Source organism: Sciurus vulgaris (assembly GCF_902686455.1).
Source record: "Sciurus vulgaris genome assembly, chromosome: 19".
Classification (NCBI taxonomy): Eukaryota; Metazoa; Chordata; class Mammalia; order Rodentia; family Sciuridae; genus Sciurus; species Sciurus vulgaris.
In genome coordinates this window covers 10445143-10471471 of record NC_136480.1, presented here as the reverse complement: position 1 = coordinate 10471471, position 26329 = coordinate 10445143, and the positions used below count along the sequence as shown (strand labels likewise).

General features: G+C 41.8%; 1 pseudogene across 1 annotated transcript in view; it reads right to left on the bottom strand.

Moving 5' to 3' along the window:
• Positions 1-1622: 1622 nt before the first annotated feature.
• Positions 1623-26329, bottom strand: part of LOC306650435 (E3 ubiquitin-protein ligase RNF114-like) — a 149333-nt pseudogene continuing 124626 nt past the window's right edge. The window contains exons 2-3 of the transcript in view: positions 2285-2494; positions 1623-2150 (exon numbers count right to left, since the gene is read on the bottom strand). The product of the transcript in view is annotated as an E3 ubiquitin-protein ligase RNF114-like (transcript). The remainder of the gene's footprint in view (positions 2151-2284; positions 2495-26329) is intronic.

Below are 26329 nucleotides of genomic sequence, written 5' to 3'. Positions count from 1 at the left end.
TAAAACAACAACAACAACAAAAGCTATATTATTAGAAATACATGAAGTACACTTGATACAAGGAAATTAGTTTCTAGGTTCCTCCAGTGAGATGTACCTACTCTTCTCAATCCCCTCTTATCAAATGTCCCTCCAAACTTCTACCGAGATGATCTCAATTCAGGGAGATCTGAGTGAACTCTTCCCAGAAATCACAGTGAAGAGACTGACCTTAACATGTGGGTCCTCCCAAGCAGTTAACACATTAGAAAAAATGACATAGCCCCAAATGGACCCTGTCTTTGCTGGTTATTAGGCAACTGCAGTTACCTCTTCATGGTGGGTGGGAAGAGGCCCACAGCAGTAGGGTACAGACCCAGAGCCACTTGTGATGTTGGCCACTGACCAGAAAAAAAAAACTGCCATATTCAAACTGGAGATGAGTGACATGAAAAAAAAAATAAGCCAAATCAATAAGCCTTTTGGTCAATCAGAGATTCTGCTCCTATACATCAGGCTGGCAGCTCTTAGCCTTATAACCAATATTCATGAGATATGTTCAACTTCAAGCTTCTTGAACTGCTACTGAACCAAGTCCCCAGTACATAGCTTTTATTAACTGCTCATCAGAGGGCGTGCCATGCTGTGCCTTGCAGACAGTATGTCTTGTCGGAAGAGACAACAGGGTGCATGCATCACAGCCTCCCTGTGAGTCCAAAGGCAGGGTTTTAAAATAGCAATTTGGATGTTCAAAGAAGTGTCATAAAGAAACCATTTGTGACAGTAAAATAATGCTGTTTAATCTAAGTTACCAAGTAAAAGATAAAAGAACTAGAGGCCACCAGAGCCACCACAAGTTTTTTTTTTTTCTTTTTTTTATCATTTGAGGACTCCTCTTGATGTTTCAGGACAAGAATGGACATAAGCTCCCGAAGAGAAAGGTCAATGTGACCCAGTCATCTGAAAATACTCTGTAGGCTTGAAAATCAGAACCCAAAAGCTATGGCGCTCCCGCCTCTCTTAGCTGACCCTCTTTCCCACTCACGGAAAACTGCTGGTTCACTTTCCTAATCTAGAAACACCACCACTACAGATTCATGGTTATACCTTATCCTAAAAAGGCAACGTGCACGCCTTTAATACTGACCCAGTTAATTCTAAGGGTTCGCAGGAGCATAGCAAAATATCACTAATAATACTTCCAGCATCAAATCATGCAAAACCCAGAATGTTCCTGAAATGTTTCCCAGGATGTAAAGTGCAGCTTCCAGCAGTCACTGCCCACACCCACTGACGGGCAGCTCCACCAGAGGAGTTTCAGCCCTGGTCAGCTGCACTGTTGCCAGAGCTTGCGTACCTCACCGGCAAGGAAAGGGATGCTTGCTTCATTCTGCTATTTGTGACCCGGAAGAGGTCCTGACTGGCACGGGGGACCTGAGAAATGAATGCTAGATGGGAGGAATGAGCATGAAACAAGAACACGTGGAAGTGAAGAAGGTGGATTTTCTTCCAGAAGAGGCGGAAGAAGCTCCAGGAAGTGAGGACTGATGAGACCAGACCAGGTGACTCAGCAAGGTTAACAGTGGGAAGACAGCTTTGGTAAGAGCCCACAGGACCTGGGGACCCTGTCCCAGTGCCATGGCTCCTTTCTAGGTCTCATTTCCAGCTAAGGTGTAGGGGTCAAAGGTTTCCCACTTCACATATCATGGAAGCTCTAGAACACGAGACAGAGAGCAAGGCCTCTGCTCACTGATGGATGGTAGAGAGCTGCAACACCTGATTCATCATGTCCTCTTCATCAACATCGTGACCCACAAAAGTGTCCTAGGAAAACTGGTGCCGCCACTGGATGCGTTCTATGAGGTTGGCGCTGTGGTAGTTGGGGGTCTCCCCACAGCACTGAGGCACACGTTGGACAAGCCACAGATGTGGTATCCCTGCTGAGTTCCACAAGTCCTTCCCGATCAAAGTTCTGGGGACAGTAAGGACAAGGAGAGGTACAACAATCTGGGACATTCCTTGGCTGAAGGGACACATCCTGAGTGGTGGCCTTCACAACTTTCATGATGTAGTTCTGGTATTTGGAACAGGTAGCCACATGGGCTAGGATATGAGATAGGAAGAAATGCTTATTGGCAGCCACAGCAGGAAGTCACTGTGCTCTCAATCTGCTCAAGTGGGCTGGGGATATAGCTCAGTTGGTAGAGTGATTGCCTTGCAAACTTAAGGCCCTGGGTTCAATCCCCAGCACTGCAAAACAAAACAACAAAACAAAAACTGCATGTTCGCAGTCTCCAATGAAAATCTGCTCAAGCTCCACAGCTTGGATTCCAGGTGCCAAAGCACTGTGACACACCCCAAAGACAGGTTTCTTCGGCTTCAGACACTCCTGCAGGCATGTGGAGCAAAAGACAGGCCCACAGGGCACCTACGCCGTCTTCTCATACTCCTCTAGGCACATGGGACATGTGAAGCAGCCCAAGGGGTCGCCAGCTGAGTCAATTTCTGACTCATACTAATCACAACAGCTGGTTGTCAGGTCTTTCAGTCTTGAAGGAGAGGGAGTGATAGAATCTACTATGTTATTTATGGATTGTCTCTATCCCTAATTTTCTAATACGAGGCACAGGATATTGAGAGTTGAATGAATATTAAATTCAATTGAATTATTCTGTACCAAGGAGAATACAGTCAGAGACAAACCTTGGTACAACCCAGCCTTGGTTGTGAGTGATTTGGGGGTGACCATTTCAAGATTACTGAGTCAGGACAACACTCCAAGAATTTCAGTCCCCAGGAACAGAAAACAGATCCTAGGTCAACATCACTCCCTAGCAATTAAGCCTTTAAAGTAGAGTATTTTTTCAAGAGAGGAGACTTAGGCAATCCATAAAAATAATTTCTCCAAGAACTGAGTGTGGCCACACAGAGTATGGCACTCTCTAGCCTGAGACACTATATTGGGGGTGGTAAGAGGGCTCTTTATGCATAGGTCTTGCCTGGTTGTAAGGGTACCACACTCATGTCCCACGTGAACCCCAGAAAGTGTTCCATTCTGAGTCAGTTACTGGGGAGGCTGTTGAGAGACCTGCCATATAATGAATCTTCTTCCAGATAAAAGAGAAGCATGGCGAGAGCGCTTGTGGTTTTTATGAGCATATTAAAATAAAAAGCCTGAAGCGTCCATATGTAATAAAGCTAGTACTTGTCTACACATGTTCTATTTGTAATAGATTCATATTCTCTCTCACTCTTTCTTAATGTGATAAAGAACAAACTGCAGCATTGTGGTGTGATGCTGGGTCATGATGTTCCTCCTGTGACCCGAACGATCCCAGAGAGTATACAGCAGAGAGCAAAGAGCACAGGGCACCCATTAGAGAAGACAGCATTAAAAATGGAGAAATGAAGTTCCTGGGCACTAAGACAATTAAGCCTCCACTAGCGGCTGGTGAAAGAGCAGGTTGGATTTAACAGGTTCATTTTCTAGGGAAGATTTAGGTGCAAAAGTGATCTAGAGGCTCCTATAAAATCTTTAATAAGAAACTAAGGCTTCCACTGGGGAAAAACAGGGTGATCTGGGGAAAGTGGCCTCCGTGGCACAAGGTATAGAGATGGGACTTGAGGAGAGAGTACAGTGAGTCATGCTTTGCAGACTTGGGAACCTATGACTTGGTACCAGCCTGATTCCACCTCTGATAAAGACTTGCAAGTCACTTCCCTGGTAAAGTCCCAGGCAGGACTCCATTCCTTAGCATCCTTTGCATCTAGGAAGGATGAAAGGACTGATTTTGGGCAAATGGAACATGGTTGGAAGTGACCCATGTAGACACAAGCCTGTCCCATAGAAATCACCTACTCCATCTTCCTTCTCCTTCTCTCTTTCATTATTACAATGAATAGTGTAATAAATTTTTATTGTATTAAACCACTGCGATTTTATTTCTTATGGCAGTTAATTGATTTTAACTGAAAGATCTTGACCAAGAGAGCAATAATTCAATGAGAAAGGATTGTTCATTGCTCAGTGTTTCTAAGGTAAAGATGTGACAATATGGAAACTACTGGTTATTTGTCAATGATCATTCGGAGGGGAGAATGGAGGGAAGAGAAATCAAATTGGAGTGGATAGTGGGAAATGTCTGAGGTAAGAAATGAAAATCAACAGGTGTGGATGATTCTTTTAATAAGTTTGGCTGTGAAGGGGGAGCAGAAACAATTCATGTGGCGTAAGCTAGGGAGAGACATGAGGTTCAGATGGAGAGAGAGGTAGACACAGATGGAGATGACAGATGGATAAAGAGAGATGAAGATGGTAGAGGTGGAGACATAAAGGGAAATGATAGAGATGGTGACAAAGATGGGGATGACGGATACGCAGCAACAGAGATAACACATACAGAGCTGGAGAGGAGAGAGATGGAGATAGATGGAGAAAGAAATAGAGATGATGAAGATGGCAGAGATGGAGACAGAAATAGAGATGACAGACACAGAGATGATAAAGTTGATAAAGATGGAGATGATAAGATAACAGACATGGAGATAACAGTGATAGAGACAAATAGAGATAAGCAACAGATATGATAATAGATGCAGAGACGGAGATGATGGGAGGTGGGAGGCTTTGAACATGCAGGTTTGCTGATGGAAATGAGCTCCCAACGCCATTCCAGCCTACTTTAGCAACTAAGATGGTTATTTTCAAGGTTGGGAGGGCAAACCAACTCTCTTCAAAAAGGCTAATTTTTCCAAATCCACATTTTACTTACTCTGATGGACAGTATATCTGGTGCTCACCCTTCTGCTTCCCCAAATGAAGAGAAAGAACAGAGCACCCTCCTTTCCACCAAGAGCATCAAGTATATGCTTAACTGTTTAAAATGAGAATTTTTAGATGTTCAGACATCTACATAAGAAACTTGTTCAGAGAGAATGATAATCAGATTAGGAGTCAGAAAAATACGGTTCTGTCCTAACTATGCAAGTTCAGCACATGTTATGACCTTGAATGAATCATTCAACTTGTGTTGACTTTGCATGAAGAAAAAGAGAGAAAGAGGGAGAGGGAGAAGGAGAGGGAGGGAGAGAGGGAAGGGGGGAGAGGGAGGGGGAGAGAGAGAGAGAGAGAGAGAGAGAGAGAGAGAGAGAGAGAGAGAGAGAGAAAGGCAAACTATTATATACCTTAATGGACTCTGAAAAAGTTAGATGAAAAAATTAAAAACAGGTATGAGAAAAGAATTTGAAAACATTAGAATTCACTAAGATTTTATTGATCATTCTTTCAGGAAATAGTCATTATAAATTCCTTGTGCTTCCAACTATGTGCTAAGAAGGAGAGGTCACAGTGCTCAGAGAGACATAGGCTTCATGAAGGTTATAGTGTCTACGGGAGATATAAATCAATACCTGCTGAGATAAAGAAGAGGCAGCTGCCTAAGATGAGGTATGCAGAAGACAAGACACCATTTAAAACTGTGAATTAAAGGTTGAGAAGGAACCATCCATGTGAAGACTGAGGGTGGGGACAGGGACTCCCCAGCGGTCATCAAACACTGGCCATCTTTCAAACGGCCCTGCTTCTCTTACCATTTCCTTCTTCACAGTTCATAGATTGGATCAGGATCCAACAGACCCAATGACTGGGATCATGTGACCCAAGCCTCATAGAAACCATACATTTCCCTCCTTGTCCTTTTCTTTCCAACAGTAATTTGTTTGTCTGCCTTAAAGAGTTTTCCACAATCTGAATCTGGCTATGTACCTCCCTGTGGCAAAGCTGTCTGATTTGTTTTGCTGCCTCCTGCATTTCCTGTAAAATGATATTCAGGTTTGGCTCAATAGATTCAACATCAATATTTTGACAAGAATTCCCCATAGGTGACTTTGAGTACTCCCATCGGGGGCACCTACTGCACAGTTACCTCTTTTCCTGTGTTATTAATAGTGGCCCATAATCTCTGCCAAGATCTATTTTATCGGGTTTCTAAAACCATCATGCTACAATCCAGTAACTCTCCAAGTATGGTGACGCCCAGACTGGAAATCTCAGCAATAACAGGGAACTTGTGAGGAAAGCCAATTCTCTGCCCAACCCCAGACCCACTGAACCAGAATCTCCAGGCTGGGATCTGATGCATGCCATCCTTGAAAACCATTGATCCAATTTTACCTTTTTTTATTTTTTCCCCCACTCCTTTGCTAGACTTCTTCCATAAAGAGAAACTTCCATTCACCAGTTCTGTAGTTACTTGGACACGGTTCATACCATAAGAGCCAGTTAAATGCTTGGCTCTGTCCTTTTATTTACCACCTTTTAGAATATGGAGTTGGCTCCCAGCCAGACCATTATTTTGAGGGTACCTGAAGACAGGGGGTGTAAGAGGAGAGATACTTGGTGTACTTTGTGTCTGTGGGGTTCTGCAGCCAGGATGATGGGGAATCATACCGGGCCCCTCCGATGGAAGCACCCAAGAATGCGAGCAGCCCGCATACCCCAGGAAATCAAGCGCTTGCCATTTCTCAGTACTTCTGATCTGTCGTCCCTACAGGCAATGTGGTACACAAAACACGCCAGGCTTTATTAATCCAATTTCCCTGTCCCTATCCAAAAGAAAAGGGAGTCCTTAGTAATGATCAATACTCTTACTGTGATGATAAACAAAGACAGATGAGCCTGCGAGGCCTGGCTGGTATTTGTAATTACTGCCTCTGTAGGCCTTCAATTAAAGCTAATGAAAGGGTGCCAGGGCCCCCCTCTCTGTCAGAGGGGCCTCTGTGCAGGCTCCCTGGCATGGCACGCAGCTGACGGCAGGTCTCCCTTTTTTCCTTGCCCCAGATTTCGGCTCAACCAGTGCCATTTCCTGGCACAGGAAACCTCTAAATGACCTACACCTCTCCTCATGGAATTTTGGAGCCAGAAGTCCCTTCTGCTCATCGGATTGCAATCTAATCCAGCTACTGGGGGGCTTGCGCATCGAGTGTCAGCATGATTCACGGCTGCTCTGTGACTCAGGTGGGTTGTGTGAAAGCAGAGAGGTTAGCTCAGGTGAGCTTGTCGACTCTGGGCTAAAAGCTTCTACTTCTTAAGGCAGAGGCAAGAAGGTGACAGAGGCAGCTACTTCTGCTTTTCAATATTCTAGAATTCTAAATCAGGGTACATGAATGTGGGGGGGAGGGGTGGACAGAGAGGGAGAGAGAGTGATTTTTTTTTCCATTAATATATATTTCATTAAGAGGGCAAGCAACTGTTTCCTTTGCTAAGGAGTAAGATTAGTGGACAACTGTTGGATGCCTGAACGGCATCCATTTCTGATTATTGCATCTTTGGGGACCAACCCTTGCAGGACCCTGGACAAACCCCTTACTGGTCTATATGGTCATCCCTGACTTCTGTATGTGGGGGGCTGATGATAATTCACAGGTGTCCTATTCTGTAAAGAAAGATCCTCAGTCAAGGGGCTAGAGTTGTAGCTCAGTGGTAGAGCACTTGCCTAGCATGTGTCAGGCACTGGGTTCGATTCCTCAGCACCACATAAAAGTAAATAAATAAAATAATGGCACTGTGGCCATTTACAACTAAAAAAATATTTTAAAAAAGAAAGAAAGAAAGAAAGAAATATCCTCAGTCAAATGGAGCCAAATCCCTCCATCACTGCAGGACCTCAGTCAATGACTGGCCAGAACGGGGGAACCAAAGGGGACGCTCCCCTGCCTGCTTCGCTTGGATCATACTGCAGCTAGTCTTAACCTGAAGCCACATCCTTGCTGAGCACTTTTCCCACCTTCTCACCCCCTGCTGACTGCCACAATACCTCTGCCAACCCCATCAACTGCATGAGAATCCCCATCTCTGGCTTTGCCCCAGGACTGATCCCACCCCCATCTCTGCGGCCCAATCAAAACACGGAAGTCTTCTTCCGCATCTGTGATTGGTTCAGAGATGGGCACGGGACCACTGCCTAGACGGTCACAATCCTATCTGGAGAACTATTGCTAAAAAAAAGAACTCTCAGAATGAGTGGAAGTTGTTCTTCAGGGTTGGAACTGGGGGATGATGGGTGAGACACTTGCTCAGGTGCATAATCTATGGGAGTTACCCCCAAAACTCAGTAATCAAATAAATGATGGTTTAATTCATTTTTTTAAAATATAAAATGCCCACAAAAATCTGTGATCAACAAAACCTCAAATGTTTACATAAAGAATTAAATAAAGGTTCAGGAGTATATTGATTTCTTTTTGCCTCAGGCTGCAGTGAGCTCGGCATGACACTGCGACTCTGCCACTACTCTGTAGCAGTGGCGCAGAATCCAGCCAAGATGGAGACAGAGGCAAGAGACCTGCAGAGAATGATTTCAGTTGACACATATGGGACAGTGGCAAGGCTTAAATAAGTTAATGCATGCCAAGCCCTTAAACACGGCACAGCTCATAGTAATCCCAGTATAAATGTTGGTTATGGATGACACTACATCCTCTCTCCTACTGGAACCAGTTTCACCTTCTTTGAACAACTGTGACATTCTCTCTCCACCTCTCATGCCCTCGAGTTCTACTTAGTAACAAGGGAGTATTTGTGGATAGGTAGGTAAGCAGGTTGACTGTGAGGTAAAAAGATGGATTTGTAGGTAGATGACAGACAACAGAAAGATAGACAGACAAGATGGCAGGCACATGGATAAATAGATCCGTACCTAGACCCTGATGTTGGATATTCTTGCTTTTATTATTTTCTTGTATCTTTGGTATAGAAAATCCTTTTTTTTTTTTTTTCTTTTTTGCACTCCTTTTCTAAGAACATAGGACTGAGTCCACTACCTCACACACTAGATACCATTTGTGTTCTCAGAAAGAGAGAGAGGATTAGAGTGAGAAAAGATGCTCAGAAAGCATCAGCGAATGACAGGTCCTGCATCTTCTGTGGTGCCTACCTCATAGTATTACGTATTACCACTTTTTCTCCCTGTTCATATTCTAACCTCTACCCTCAAGATCACAAAGTTTGGGTCACAGTGAACACTGGCCACTCACTCTCATGCTGATTCGGACCTGTCTCAAGTTGCACACTTCCCCTGAAGTCATCCCATCAATCAGCAACCTGGCCCTCCCTGCCCCTCTTCTCCTTCCCTTTCTGATGACATATGTCACTGGATCCACCAAACATTTCTCCATTTCATCAACCTCAACTTGCTGTGTGACCTTAGGTAAGACACCTGACCCAACTGATGTTGTGCATTGGGCACGTTTCCAGATAGATAGAAAGATAGATAGATGATAGACAGACAGACAATAGATAGAAAGATAGATGAACACAGATAGATAGATAGATAGATAGATAGATAGATAGATAGATAGATAGATAGATGGTTTAGCAAGGTCCTTCCTGGCTTTCTGATTCTCTTTGGCTAGTGTTCAGCATATCGGTGTCCTGGGGAGACATTTTACCTTCTCTGAACAGCTTGACCCTTGTTGATTCTTATCATAATCTGAGTGTTACTCTCCAGTGAAGAGTTCTATTTAAAAACTCAGCACTGACTTACTTAGGGGAATAATTCCTTGCACTTAAATCACCTCTCAGCTCCCCAGAGCTCAAAGCACTTTGTAGGCAATTGTCTCATTAATCCTTGTGCACTTTTCAGAATAAAAAGAAAGTGTCAAGGATAAAAGCTCTCCTCCAAGATCATCTGCTAGGCAAAATGAACCCAAGAGAAGGGGCAAAACAAAAGATTTCTGATGTTGTCTGCCTCACAGACACAAGATACTGCCAACCAGACAGATTGAGCCTTGCCCCCTGGTCAATTCATAGGATGCCAGTCTGAGAGCAACACATCAAATCATGCAAAGTATATTTCAATTTATCTTTGAAATGCAACATGTGAAGGTGCTGTGATGGAGTAAAAATTCAATTCTCCAATCTGACTACCTAAGCTCCAAATCCTCAAATTAACTACATGCCAGCTGTAGACCTTGGGAGTTACTTTCTCTTTGGTTCAAAAAAAAAAAAAAAAAAAAAAAAGAAGAAATACTTGACTTTAGTTCATTTCATTGTGAGATTTTAAATGAGAAAATGGATTAAATGACTTAGCCCAGAATTTGTCAGATGGTAAGGACTAAGTTCAGGTATGCTACTTTGATTCTTAATATTATTATTATTATTGTTTTTCTATAGTATTATTTCCTACAAGTTTTGTAGAGGTTAACCTAAGGTTTTGTTTTATTTTTTAATTTTTTTTTAGTTGTCAATGGACCTTTATTTGTAAATATGTGGTGCTGAGAATCAAACCCAGTGCATCACATATGCTAGGTAAATGCTCTACCACTGAGCTACAACCTCAGTCCCTAATCTAAGGTCTTTATTGTTTTAAATCTTTTAAAAAATTTTTTAAGTTGTAGGTGGACACAATACCTTTATTTTATTTTTATGTGGTGCTGAGGATCGAACCCAGGGCCTCACACGTGCTAGGCAAGCACTCTACCACTGAACCACAACTCCAGCCCATAACTTAAGGTTTTGAAGAATAAAAATCAAAAGGCTGTAGGGTGAAGTTGAGAAGAACTAGTTAGGAGTTATAAAGACCCTGTTTTAGTCAGCTTTTTCACGACTGTGACCAAAAGACCTCATGAGAACAATTAGAGGAGGAAAAGTTTATTTGGACACTCACAGTTTCAGAGGTCTCAGTCCACAGACAACCAACTCCATTCCTCGGGGCTCAAAATGAGAGAACATCATGGTAGAAGAGTGTGGTGGAGGGAAGCAGCTCAAGACAATACCAAGAAGCAAAGAAAGAGACTCCACTTGCCATATACAAAATATATACCCCAAAGGCACATCCCCAATGACCCACCTCCTCCAGTCACACCTTAGCTACCACTCAGTTAACCCCTGTTAGGGGATTAAGCCACTGATTGCATTAGGGCTCTCATAACCTAATCATTTCACCTCTAAACCTTATTGCATTGTCCCACACAGGAGATTTTGGGGGACACCTCACATCTAAACCATAACAGATACTTTTGCAGGGAACAGATGAATTTGCAGCTGAAGACAACTATTCATTCATCAAATGTTTCTTGTGCTGTACTCTGTGCTCAGTGCTGAGGATACTAAAATGAAAAGAAAGGTTTCAAGTCTTGCTGTCAAGGAACTCAATTTCTAGATAAATCTGTTCCTTACAGCCTATTTTTGATAAGCAATATGCTTGCTAAGGAGAAAACATGATGAGGTAAAGTTTAATATTGATAATCATTGGCATTAGTCAGCTTCTGCTGAGGAACAAACATCCCACTACCTCAGTGACTTCCAACAGTCAACATTTATTTCTTATACATGTTATACAAGGACTGCAATTGGCTGTGACTTTTTCAGGCTCAACTCCACATGCCTCCCCCATACTAGATCCCAGGCTGAAGAAATGGTCTGGAACGTTCTTATCTTTTGATGGACAGCCAAAACAAGAGGAGCAAAGGCAAACTACTTAAAGCTTTGTTCATATATATTATTCTGACCAAAGAAAATCATATAGCAAGCTTGCTGCCAATTATGTAGGAGAATATATTAAGGCTTCAAAGAAGTAAACAGAAAATTGGGCAGAGACAAACAGATGTGAATAAAACAACACACCACATCTGCAATGAGAATTGGTAGTGAGCTGACAATATTAAGGAAGTAGAAGAAACTAAAGGCATTAGTGGCACTGTTAAGTTTTTAGGGACTTTTCCTTAGAGAATCTGTGGTATGTCACATGTAAACTATCAGGAACATAAGTTGCTTCCAGTAAAGAACTTCAGAAACAAATCAATAAAACAGGGATTTTGGAGAACTGTGCTTTTTTACCCATCTCACATTCTGGTTCCAATAGATATAGCTTTAAAATAAATTTCTTTGTATTATTTTATTTTTGTTTGAAAGAAGAAATCAAATGTTACTCTTTGAGCACAACAGTCATACCTTTGTGCCTAACTATGAATTAAGGAAGCTCATAAATTACAATTCGCCATCCAAGAAGTGTACTTAAGCGATAATGACTTAAGTCTGATATTTATTTGTCAAATAGCAAGATCCATAAACAGGTCTAGATGTTGACTTTTTAACTCTGGGCATTGTTACATATGAAGTGAACAATGATGATAAATTAAAGGTTGTATTTTCATTTGAAATCTCTTTCAGCTCTTTGAACAAAAGAAATCAATTGATCATATTATTGGTTTGTGGAGGACAACAGTTGAGTCAGATTTTCTTGTTTCTTTGTTTTGAAGAGAAAGTGGACAGCTCTTTGCTCATTTAGAGATTTCCTACCTGGGACGACCAATTTCAATTTCAGTCTACTACAGGATTCAATAATGCATCTTCTTAAAATATCATTTTTGCCTTTATAGTTAAAGCTTTACCTTATATTGTTCAATATTTTCTGTCACTGGCCAGAACATAACTTATGGCTTTTTGTCAGAAAATAAAAGAACAAAATTAGCATTTCTGCAACCTACTGAGAGGCAAGGCAAATTAAGTGTTCAGCTTCAACATAATAAATACAGATTAAACTACTTACAAAGTTTTATAACCAGAAACCTGGTAAAAATTTGTGAGTTGGGCTGGGGAGACCGCTCAGTTGGTAGAGTGCTTGCCTCGCAAGCACAAGACCCTGGGTTCAATCCCCAGCACCGCAAAAAAAAAAAAAAATTAAATTAAATTAAAAAATGTGTTAGTAGTTACCTGAGCAACCAGAGCACAGGGGGTTACCTAGAGATTCTGCAGGCTCAAGCTTCCTCTGTTCTTACTTTGAAGTCATACCTATCAGTCTTGGGATCCTTCTTTGGGAACTCAAGGCAAGGTCCATTACAGAGAAGATAGTCGGAGAAGGAAACACTAGTTTTAGAAAATTCAACCCTGAAAGTATACAAAGTCTGGATGGGAACATTAAAGAGACCCTCTGACATGATTTCAGCCTAATCTTTAATCCCAAGCAGCCTAAAGCAAAAGATGTTAATGCATTAAATTTACTAGAATTAAAAGATTCATCTCAAGTTCACAAATAAAGCCTACTGTTGACTGCGTGAAAGCACAGAAGCATCATTTCTGCTTTTCTCACTAGAGTTTGGCAGCATCCCGGATGACATCCCAGAATCATACTGAGACATTTAATTTCTTGTCGCCTTAGCTCTCTTGATATGTGAAGGCTATACATACGCATGGTCTCGAGGGAGATATATATGTATATATGTATACACCAATACACATGTGTGTGTATATATATATCATCTATAGAGGGATACCTATATAGACACTATCTTTGTGTAGATAGATAGCTACAGTCTTTATGTATTTCTTTCTTTATTACGTACTTTCTTGTAGAGGGTGGTGACAGAGGAGAGCAGTGACTGAGATTGGGGGTCTCTAGTGACCTCATGGCTCTGGAAATGTTCCTGTGCAGGAGCTCAGCTGTGTGGCAATGCCCTGCATGAGGAAGCTCTGTGCAAGAGTCCTATCAGCTCTGACCTTGATCTCAGGCACACAGCTCCTGGGAAGGAAGGAACTCTTATGCTAGACAACCACAAGGTTTCACCAGCCCTACTTCTCCAGTTCCTATCTGCTTTACGGTAATTTTATTTATTTATTTATTATTTTTACAGACTGCATTTTGATTCATTGTACTCAAATGGGGTACATCATTTCGTTTCTATGGTTGTACAAGATATAGATTCATACCATTCATGTAATCATACATGTACGTAGGGTAATGATGTCTGTCTCATTCCACCATTTTTCATATCCCCCATTTCCCTCTATATAATCTAAAGTTCCTCCATTCTTCTCTCACCCTCCACCCCCACCCCCATTATATATCATCATCCACTTATCAGGGAAAACATTTACCCTTTGGTTTTTTGGGATTGGTTTATTTCACTTAGCATGATATTCTCCAATTCTATCCATTTATCTGCAAATGCCATAATATTATTCTTCTTTATGTCTGAATAATATTCCATTGTGTATATATAACACAGTTTCTTTATCCATCAATCCATCTAGATTGGTTCCACAACCTAGCTACTGTAAGTTGAGAAATTAAAGTGATATGAATAGGAAAAGAACTCAAGCTACCATCACTTGCAATGACATGATTCTATATTTAGAGGATCCAAAAGACTCTACTAGAAAACTTCTAGAACTAATGAATTCAGCAAAGTAGCAGGATATAAAATAAACAGGCATAAATCTAATGCATTTCTATTCATAAGTGATAAATCCTCTGAAAGAGAAATTAGGAAAACCACTTCATTCACAATAGCCTCAAAAAAAATAAAATAAAATACTTGGGAATTGATCTAACAAAAGAGGTGAAAGACCTCTACAATGAAAACTAAAGAAAGAAACTGAAGAAAAGAAGATGGAAAGATCTTCCATGTTCTTGGATAGGCAGAATTAATACTATCAAAATGGCCACCTACCAAAGATGCTATACAGATGCAATTCAATTCCAATTAAAATCCCAATGACATTTCTTAGAGAAATAGAGAAAGCAATCATGAACTTCATCTGGAAGAATAAGAGACCTCAAATAGCCAAAACAATACTGAGCAGGAAGAGTGAAGCAGGAGGTATCACCATACCAGACCTTCTACTATACTACAGAGCAATAGTAACAAAAATGGCATGGTACTGGCACCAAAATAGACAGGCAGACCAATGATACAGAATAAAAGACACAGAGATGAACAATGAACTTTTAACAGTGGACTTTATTGAGAGCTACACAAATTTCCTAACATTGCACTTTGCAACTGTGGATTGAAACTGTGGAGAAGCTACACAGATGTCCTAGTTTCTGTAACTTTCCTGAATACAAACAATAATGCTTACATAGTCTTTAACCTGATAATGAGACACATATAAATAAAGACTGCTGGCATGACTCTTTAGATCTGCATCTCCATCAGAGAGCAGAGCTCCACCTGATCCCAGCTTAATCTTCAAGATCTGCATCTGTGATTCTTTATTTTCCAATCCCCCTTTGCCCCTAGCTGGACCTGAGAATTTGGTTGCACTGGTTGCAACACTTTCTGATGCTGGGGATTCAACCGTGTTCTTCCACTGAGTCCCACCTCCCACTCTATATAAATAGTCTTGAGTTCTAATTTGCAGACAACCCTCTTGCTCCAGCACTACCTTTTCATTTGCTGCTAGCATACATTTGACTAAGTAATTATGAATACTTATAAAAGCTAATTTAAAATCCTATCCTGTTATTTTCAACTTTTAATTCTCTTGGAGTCGGTTTCCATTGATGTCCTTTTGGTCATCATCTTCTTCTTTTTTCAATGGTGGTCCCATTCACATCATAAAACGTTTGCCATTCTAACTATTTCAAAATGTAACATGTGGTGGCATTAAGTACACTCATGATATTGTGCATTCTGTCACTGCCATTTAATTCTGGAATTTTATCACCCCAAACAGAAATTCTGTACCCATTAGGCAACCACGCCCCATGATCCTCCTGCCCCACAGTCTCTGGTAACCACTCATCTCCTCTGTGTGTCTGTGGAAATGGCCATTCTAGATAACTCACATAAATAGAATCCTACAATATGTGGCCTTTCGTCTCTGGCTTCTTTCACTTAGCAGAATGTGTTTAAGATTTAACCATGTGTCAGTACTTTTTATTCTCTCTTATGAATAATCTTCCATTGTAAGGGCTATTTACATAGAATATATTTACATAGAATATATTATAGAATATATTTTTCCATACCATTAATATAAACTTTTTTTTTCTTCTTTGTCTTGGATCTAGAGTGATTCTCTTTTAGATGGCAGAGATGAATCATTGTTTCAAATCTAATTCTGTCCATCCTTGCCTCTTACTTGGAGAAGTTAATTAATTTACATTCAATACAGCTTTCCCTTTGGAAGGTCTCCTGTCATTTCAATGTTTGTTTGCTTTGTGTCGTGTATTTTTTTGTCCCTCAATTACTCCATTACTGTCTTTGTTCAATTTAATTGATTTTTGTTGAGTGCCACTTTGATTCCCTCTTCATTTCCTTTTCTGTGTTTTCAAAGTTATTTTCCTCTGAGAGTACTTTCAAGGTTGTAATTAACACCTTAAAATTAAACAACTATTTTTGCATTAATGCTGATTTGTTCAATAGCATATGAAATCTTTACTCCTATACATCTGTCCCTTTCTCCTTAATACCTTTATCATCACAGATTAAATATTTATATATTGCAAACACATTAACATAGACTTATAATTACTATTTTATGCATTCTCTCTTAAATAATATACAGGGAAAAAGAAGACTGCAAACCAAAAAGAAATGATTACTGGATTTTATATTTAGCTATCTGACTCAGACTGTCTATATGCTAAGTAGTCTCTTACCCCTAAGGGAAGAGGTATTCAGGAACTCAGTAAAGCCATGAACTTGACCTAAGAGATCTTTGCCACAAAGACACTCTTGTGTGAATCTATGCTTTGTAATCAAACTCATCCTGAAGTTCTGAGGTCACCCAAATTTAAAAATTTGCCAAGACCAGGGAGAGAGTCCACAAAGCAGACCATCTTGACCTCTAAGGGCATCCCTGTTATAAGTGCCAATTTTTTTTTTTTTTTCAGACTGTTGAGGACTCATTTGAAGTCCATTCATGATCAGATGGAACCTGCTATAATATACTTTTGGCTTTTTTGGCTATAATGGTAGAGCAAAGCAGACTGATATAACTATATCACTAGCGACTACCTCGCCAGTACCAGTTTGACATTTAGTTCTTTGCCTGTTTAAAGATCATTCCTGTATGTAACATTTTATAATAGTACACCATGGATCTATAAGTCCCTGAGCCTCTGAACACAGCTCTCTATACATATTTCTAGCCGACGAGAAGCTACTGTGCCAGACTTTTCTTTTTTTCTTTTTTTCTTGTAAACAAATGGGATACATGTTGTTTCTCTGTTTGTACATGGAGCCAAGGCATACCATTTGTGTAATCACAAATTTACACAGGGTAATGTTGCTTGATTCATTCTGTTATTTTTTTTCCTTCCTCCCCACCCCTCTTTGCTCTCTATACAGTCCTTCCTTCCTCCATTCTTGCCCCCTCCTTAACCCTAACCCTGAACCTAACCCTAACCCTAACACTAACCCCTCCCCCCATTATATGTCATCATCCGCTTAAGAGTGAGCTCATTCGTCCTTTGGTTTTTTGAGATTGCCTTATCTCACTTAGCATGATATTCTCCAATTTCATCCATTTGCCTGCAAATGCCATAATTTTATCATTCTTTATGGTGGAGTAATATTCCATTGTATATATATGCCACAGTTTCTTTATCCATTCATCAATTGAAGGACATCTAGGTTGGTTCCACAATCTGGCTATGGTGAATTGAGCAGCAATGAACATTGATGTGTGTGCCAGACTTTTCTATGAACTCTTGGCCAATGAGCACTGGGCATGCTATCTTGAGATAAGCAGACTGACAATGCTGCTGCATCCTCTACTGTGGCCTCACTTATCTAACAAAAGTGTCTGGTGAACAGTTTGGATCCATAATGGTTGGCAAAAGGTAGGTAGTCATAGCACCATACTTACTAGTATCAAATATTTATCACATTGTATAGGAAAAGGTAGGGCAGCTCGAAGGGCTTTTGAGAAAATGGTTGAGAAACAAAGCTAAAGATCTGTTAGGGTAGAGTGGAAGCCACTGGATGGCACAAAGGATAATTTGAACCTCACTCCAACCTACAGACTGGATCAACCTACAGCAGGTGGATGCACCTAGAGCCCAAGGCACATCAGAACCTGTGGAGATGGAAGGAAAGAAATGGAAGTTATTGCAAAGATAAAGTGTTCCGAAGCATCGCCACAGAACTCTGCTACCATCTGTTAAACACAATGCTAAGGGTTACATCTCATACTGATATTCTCACTAAACAGCATAATCTTGTTACCAAGTGTCATGTAAGAATTATACTTTGAAGTCTGTATTATAATCATGCTACTACTGTAACAAACATCTCCATGGCCTTAGTGCATGAATGGAATAAGAGCATATAACTTAATTTTGCAAAGTTTAATGTGGATGCCCCTGGACAAGAGACTCCCTGGCATGGCTGGCTTCCAAGCTAGCACCATGAAGGGATCCAGTTCTCTGAATTTCTATGCGGTTCTTTTCCAATGGTGAGTCCATTATGTCCTGCCAAGCAGATGGGGAAAGCAAGAGAATGTGCAAGGTTGCATGAGATGCCTGGAAGCATGGCAAGGCCTGAAAGTGAACAAGGAACATCACACTGCCCACAACCTACCATCAAGAAACAGCAATATGAATCCATTTAACCCCAGAGAAACACTACTTTCCTGTCCGTGCACTAGGAATAAAGTCACGTGGTAAATTCACTGTGTTCTCTCTATTATTAATTGTACTAAAAAGTACAATTAATCCTTCCTTCCTGCTGACTTGCAAGCATTTACTAAGTGCCCCTTTAGGTGGTAGACACAGTGCCCAGGGCACTGGCCATAAGATCAGATGGGGCATATTTTCATAACAGGTGACTTGCAGCTCTCAATCTTGATTTTTAAATGGAAGTGCCCTTGTTCCAGGAAAATCACACACACACACACACACACACACACACACACACACACACACGAAAGCCCAGTTTAAGAGCAAGATTGAAAAATCAGTTTTAGACATGTTCGATTTGACATCCCATAGGGATGGCTATATGGAATCTAAAATGAGTCAGAAAGGTAGAAATGGAGATTAAAAATTAGGAGACATCAAAAAATAGGTTAGTGAAATAGAAGGGTGGATGAGGTCACCCTGGGAGAATGTAAGGAGGGAGAGATTATGCCAGGACACAGCCCAGAGAAAGGAAGGGCATCCCAGGGGACTTGAAGAGTGACACCCAGAGATGAGATGGTGTGTCCTTGCAATTTACTGATGAAATGAGAGAGAAATTGCAGGAACATGGACATCTAAAGGTAGGTGGGGCTGTGAATGGTGGGGCACATCTGTAATCCTAATAACTTGGGAGGCTGAAGCTGGAGGATGGCAAGTTCGAGGCCAGCCTCTGCGACTTAGCATGGCTCTGAGCAACTTACAAGACCCTGTCTCAGAATAAAAAATAAAAAGGGCTGGGGATGTAGCTTCATGGTAGAGAACCCCTGGGTTCAATTCCCAGTATCAATCAAACGAGGAAGGTAAGCGTAGGTGGAAGAGTGAATGGGAGGTAAGAAACCCAGAGACTGAACATCCAGGAGTCTCTCAAGGACTTTGGTTTGAAAAGGAAGGAACAGGATTGACTTGGAGAGGGGATCTAAGGATACCGGAGATTCTGCTTTGGCTTTGCTTTAAATTGGAAGAAAGACTCCTGTTTGTAAACAGATCAGAAAGATCTAATTGAATGAGAGAAGTTGAAGATACAGAGGAGACTGGAGAAACCCTTTCAAGTCCCTTTAAAAAGTAATGAAAATAATAGATATCCATCTGAGCAATAAATATGATGATAGAAAACGAAGCCCTTATCCCTTCCTCCAGGACATTTAGTCCCCAAAGTAATCATGGTCCACTCTAGTATTTGTCCTTAATGTTTATTATCTTTTACGGCATTTGGTAGCTCTCCTATTTACCAGGTTTATTGTCCATTATCCTACATGAAAATTTAAGCTTTACAAAGGCAGAAATTATTTCTGTTCACTGCCTGGCACATAGCTCATGCTCGATAAGTATTTGGTGAATAAATAAGTGTTGTATATCTTTCTGGGGTTCTGTACATAAAGACAGGGTCTTATAACCTGTGTTGTTCCACAACTTTTGCTTTTAACCAAACACAGCTAAACCACTGCACGCATGCAGACCTACCTTATTTATTTTAACAGTTATATAACATGACTATGCCAAGATTGCCTTAAATGACCTTTTATTGATGAGCCCTGCAGGCATTTCTAATTCTTATTATTACACACAAGCCAATATGTATGTTATATTTTTAAACTTTCTCGTGGGAGAGTTTCTAATGGACAGATTCCTAAAGGTGGAATTATTGAGACTCAAACTAGGTGTATGAAAATGTTAATAGTGCATCTGAAAATTGACTTTGAAATTGTTAGGGGGCAGAGGCCTGCCACAAAACTGAGGTGGCGTGGAGAACTGCCTCTTCAAACCCCAGTTCTTTTTTTTTTTTTTAATATTTTTTTAATTGTTGATGGACCTTTATTTTATTCGTTGGTTTATATGTGGTGCTGAGAATTGAACCCAGTGCCTCACACATGCTAGGCAAGTGCTCTACCACTGAGCCACAACCTCAGCCCTAAATCCCAGTTCTTGCAATCATAACAGAAAGCATAACAGAAAAATTTCAGACACGGTGCTCAGAGTAACAGGCCTGACACGGTGAGCTCAGAGTAACAGGCCTGAGTTCACTGGAAGGGATAGGAACAGGAGAAAGGGGACACACTCAGAGGAGAGTGGTTCCTCTTGAAGCCAGAATTAAGAACAGGTAGTTAGTGTAGAAATAGGGGATCTGGTCAAATCGGTCAAATCGAGGAAATGGAGGCCATAAAGCCATCTGCCTCTGGAAGTTGGAGACTGCCCCTGGAAGAATGGAATGTCAAGGATCTCTGGAGCCCATTGATTACCAAATTCACCTGCCCTTATCAAGGATTGCAAGCAAGGAGCTGCTAATTAATGCCCCCTGGGCCCTTATCTGCCTGAATCACCCTGGCCCTCCAGCTGCCCATGGTTTCTCACTTAATGAAAAACCAGGCCTAGTCACGTAGGCAGGAAGGAGAGATAAGCGGGGAGAGAACTGGAGAACAAAAGAGACTTTAATCTATAAAAGATGTAGGGTGAGCACACTTCTTGGGACGTTAGAACATCAGCCATGGCCTCCTTCTTCCTGCAGGGAGAAGTCTGTATCATTACCTTTAAATAAAACCTGCTTCATATGCTTGCCTTGGCGTGCTTCTCTAGTGTTCAATCTTCAACATTAGAAGGAGCAGAACTCGTCACTGGTAAATGGTGGTATCACTCTCAGAAAGAGGAGGACAGGGTGCCTCTCTTGCCCTCCAGTTTTATTGGGGGAACCAGAGAAGTTTCCAGAGAGTCCTGCCCATGTCTAAGTTCTGATTTTTGATTGACAGCATAGAAACCCTAGGGATTACATCCAAGAAAGGATAATGGGGTGCTCATACAGGAGGAGTTTTTAAAGAAATTGAGTCCTCCTGTTTTTCCTCAATTTCCTGCCACCTTAATCAGTTCATTACCCTTTGAATAGCCCTTGGCAAGCTTTCTCTGTGGGGGTCCTAATGTCCTGGTTGCCAGGGTGACTGGGGGTTGTGAAAATTTCAGTAATAAGGAGGGTCCAGGCCACCTAGTATGTATTACATCATCTTGAAAAAACAGTTTTTCTTCAGGGGATATAACAATGGCTGGGAAAGCTGTAATGTCCCAGGCCCTGTCTCATCAGACGAGGAGCCCTGTGGTTTCCAGGTACCCTTCCCTGTCCTTCCCTGCCCACCCATTCCTGGCTGACTAGCTACCTAACAAGATGACACTGGATCCATTTGCATGTCCTACACTGAGTACAGGAGAGGAGAGAGAGATCATGGACGGAACAAAGTTCACAGGCAAGGGAGGACTTTGGACCCAGAGCATTTGTGAAGCCAGAATTGAGGACAGGCAGTCAGTGTAGACTAGGAATCTGTCAAATCCAGGAATGGAGCCCATCAGAGTCTGGGAAGTTGGAGATCGCCCCTGGGAGTCTCCAGAGTCCTTCCAGTCACCAAGGTTACCCACCTAACTGCCCCTTCCAAAAAGCTGCAGGCCAGGAGCTGCTAATTAATGCTCCCTGGGCCCCTACCTGCCTGAATCCTCCCTGTGGCCCTCCCCCTGCCACCTACTTCCCACCTCCTTTGCTATGTCACAGGCATCTCCTGGGCTTAGTCATGTAAGCAGGAAGGAGAGAGATAAGGTGGGGAGAGAGCAGGAGAACAAAAGAGACCCTAACCTATAAAAGACGTAGGACATGCTCACTTCTAAGGGGACTCTAGAACATCAGCCATGCTCCTTTTCCTCCTCCCGGGAGAAGTCTGTATTATTACCTCTAAATAAAACCTGCTTGATATGCTTGCCTTGGTGTGCTTCTCTGATGTTCAAGCATCAACATTTGAGGAAGCGGAACTCATCACTCGGTATCATTTGGACAAGGGCAGAGGTGAGGGAAAGTCCTCAGACAAGGAGGGTGTCCTCAGCAGCAGCATCACAACAGGATGAACTGTCCCTCCCAGACACCAGAGCTGCCTTCTGGAAATGCGCTCCCTCCCCAGAGCTGCAAAAGAGAGCTGGCAACATAGACTAGAGAAACTATTTAGCATTCCTTCCCCGGGCCACCCCATTCTCCTCTGCTTTGCCAAAAGCCACCCGTCTCCCAGTCTCCCTTTAAAAATATAATTAACATTCTCAGTGGGGTGAGTCCTTCACAGGGCTTGCAGATGGATGCTTCCTGCCTTGTTAGCTCCCATGCTGGCTCTGGAATAATATGCCAGACAATGCTCTGAGTTCCCTTTTTCTTTAATTAAAGACAACTTTCATCTGGACTGTATTCTGATCCTGACCTTCAACAGTTCAACAAACTTGTCCTGAGTGCCTACTATGTACTGAAAGAATGGACATTTTTTTTAAGCTATTTTATCTCAACTCCCTAAGGTCTCCCTCCCAGTGATGGGAACAAAGCCCTTAAAGCTGTTCCAGGAAACAGCCCCAAACAGAGAGTAAAAGAGTAATTGGAGCAAGATAGTATTCAGACAGTTAAGATACCAGAATCTATGCCCTGTTTTAAAACATTGTGAAACATGTTGTATGTTATCAGCAAACCCAGACCCCCTTTAGAATTTCCCGGCAGCTTTGTTCCCCTTTTTCTTTTCATGTGCGACCCCTCCCGATGTGTGGTTTCTGCCTTTATAAACCTACAAGATTGTTTGCTTGGGACTCTACTCCTCGACTCCTGCGTGAGTCACGAGTTGGGTCCCAGCGCACTGGAATAAACCGCCTCTTGCGGTTTGCATCAAGTGACGCCTCCTGTGGTTGATTAGGGTTGCCGTCGATCCATGGGACAGAGTTGGGGTTTCCTTTTTGGGGGCCTTACAGTACCAGACACCATGCAAATCAAGATAAGTTTGCCATAGTCCTGGAAATTAAACCTCCGCGCAACTAGAAAGTAAGGTTGTGCATCAGAAATGCGGCATACGTAGACCACTTTTAAGGAGCTTTAGAAATAGAAGAGGGGAAAGAAGGAATTGATTGGGCACAAGGTGGAGAAATGTGATCTTTTTGCAAATGTCTGACAATCTGAAGTAGAATGGGCAAACGATCTGTCAAAAGAAATCCAGTTCCAACCCCTCACCTACAAGCCAGGGGCCTCTGATTTCGGCTTCCTTATTTGCAAAATGGAGATCCCAGTCATCCCTAACCCCTAGAGTAGTTGCGAGAATCAACTGGAAAAATCTCTTAGAAACAAGAGAATCTCTTAGAAAACATAAGGGTGCTCAAGACCATGAGCACATTGGTCACTGAGCAAGCATCTACTCAGTATTGGCCACTGTTTCAGGTCCTTGATACACGTAACCAATTTCAAACCTCTCAAAAACCTAGCAAGGTGGATATTATTAGCCTCATTTTACAACTGAGATAAAATTGTGAAATAGAGTCTAAGTGTCAGGGTTGGAATAGAACACCCAACTTTCCTTCCTGACACCACAATTGCCTTAGTCTAATTTGACAATTAGACACTGCAGTGGCCAAAAAGCATTCTGACCAGGACAGACTTGCTACATGCCTCCTGACAAATCCAAGACTCTGACTGGTCTCCTCTGTGCTCCTTTCCCTGCCTCTCAACCACTTGCTGTTCCTGCCACTGTTTAGAGATCAACATGAATTTGGTGAGGATTGTGCTATGCGGAAAGTCTTGCAAGAGAACAATCATTTAGATATGTTTCTGTCCTCAGGAAACATTTAGTACAGCTAGGAAGGTAAGAGGCCCACCTGTACTGTAGCTGTAGAGGGTGGTCCACACCTGAGACTTCCGATGGAGATGTCCAGCAGGCAGAGAGAAATCTGCATCTGGAGTCTGGGGAATTTGGAGCCATGAGCATGCAAGCAATATTTGCAATATTTGAAATCAGTTATGCAAGCAGTGATCCACTTAGCCATCTTGCTCTGACTTCCAAAGTTCGCAATGGCCTGGGGAACGGAAATGATAAAATAACTGTTTATTTTCAGTTACCGGGTTAAAAAAAAAAAATCCTATGGTTTATCTTTTTTTCCACGTTTGTTTTCAAGAGAAACAAATATCTGACCATCATTTTTGAAGAAAAGGCCTACCCTGAGGTTGTGAATGAAAGCAAACAGGTCTTCCCTCTGACTTTAAAATTAAAAATAAATAAATAGGAGCATAGCGGAGCTCAAAGATAGTGCACGGAAGTTACAAAGCCAGGAAAGCTGCATTATTAAGAACCATGTGGCACATATTTAGCACGACACAGCCAGTAGTAGCATACAAATCAACCCTCAAAGCCTCCATTCGCCATCCAAATGCAGTTGGTCAAATCCCGAAAGGCATTTCCATAATAACAGTTTTCTATATGCCTGCTCTCCACCAGAAATTATGGGTTCCATAAAAAGTAATAGCAGTATGATTTTAGTTAAAACCCAATTTACATTCTGCATTTCTGTTCAATAGTCTAGTTGATTGAGGCCCACTGGGAACAACTCTCATCCTGTGGTACAGAAACTCATTAAATAAAACCATGAATTGTGCAAAATGGTTACACACTTGGTTTACAAGTCCCTTAAATATTATTTACCTTTCTCTTTGGCTTAAAAAGCAGAAAAATCACTGACATATTGTAACTGAATTTTATACATACGAAGAAGGAACCACCTTGGTTCACTGTCTTGAGCAACTCAGCTAGCCTCTGGGAATAGAAAAGGATAGAACTGCTTTAGAAACCGGAAATAGCACATTCCCAAGAGTGGCCACTATGTCTATTAAATGTGAGTCCAGGAACATTTAGATAAATGCCAATGAAGGGCTGCTTAACTAGACAACAGGCAGAAGCAAATGATTACCTGGTTTGAGAGCTGGAAGCAGCTACAAAACTCCTTATCGTTCTTTACAAACATCCACTGCTCAAAATCCCTGTCAACTCCTTCCTTTTCTCAAATTATACCAGTTTGATCATTATTAATTTACCATTACTTCCACCCTCTTTGAGCTTCCTGAATTTGAAAAGGAGACTAGAACCTTCTTTCCCATAATCCCCTTCTCCATCCGGGAGTATAATATAAAGCTGCTCCCCTGCCCTTTCTGCTGCAGTCATTTCCCTGCCTCCCAAATTCTTGTCAGCCTGTGAACATCCTAGCTAGCTATTGGTTCATCAGTCAGCTTGCAAGTATCCTTCTCCATTATTGGTCCCATCAACCCGTGGAATTTGACTGCTTAAGGATAGGTGGCGGCCATTTTCTCTTCTTCTTCTCACATTCATGCTTTCTTTCTCTCTCTTCTCCTCACTTTCATGCTGTCTCCTCCGTTTCACTCTCCTGCACCCGCACCCTGTCTCTTTTCCTCTCATTTTCTCTCTTACCCTGCAGGGAGACACTCCGTGTGCTTAATAAACTCCCTTATGTGAATTCCTGTGTCTGGAGTGGTTTCTGGGTTCTTACAGTGAGCTTCCTGATTAGACTTGTCCATGAAGGCACTTGTGTGGGATTTGGAAGGCAAGAGCATTTACTTGCAGATGTGCAGGTAAATGTGAGGGTTGAAGTAGGTCTTGGGTGAGCTTCCTAGGGACCCCTGTACTTCAGCTATAGACCTGTGCATCAGAATACCCCAAAAAATGTGTTAAAATACAGACTGCAGGGCTCCATGTGAGGTTTGACTGAGGAAGACTGGGCATTTCTACCATTTTCCCAGGTGACTGTAGTGCTGCAGATTACCAGGGCATTTGCTGAGAACCACTTCTATAGACAGACTTGGAACAGGCTTCTAGAGATTCCAGAAACTCATAGCAGAACCCAGATCAGCACTTGAGAGTCATATGAAGCGGAGCCGTGAGCTCAGATGATCAATGGGTTCTACAGCTTGATTTCTGGGGCACACTCCCCACTTTGAGGGGCTATGTACATAAGCCTTGAATTCCCTATATGTAGAAATTTCCACATGCCTAAGAGAGAGATGGCTTCCGTTTTCCTAACTGACACACATCTCCTTAATCCACAGCCAGCAACCTAGTTTACTGTCCCTTTTCTAAGCTGGTCCTCCAAAGGCAGAAAAAAAAAAAAAAAAA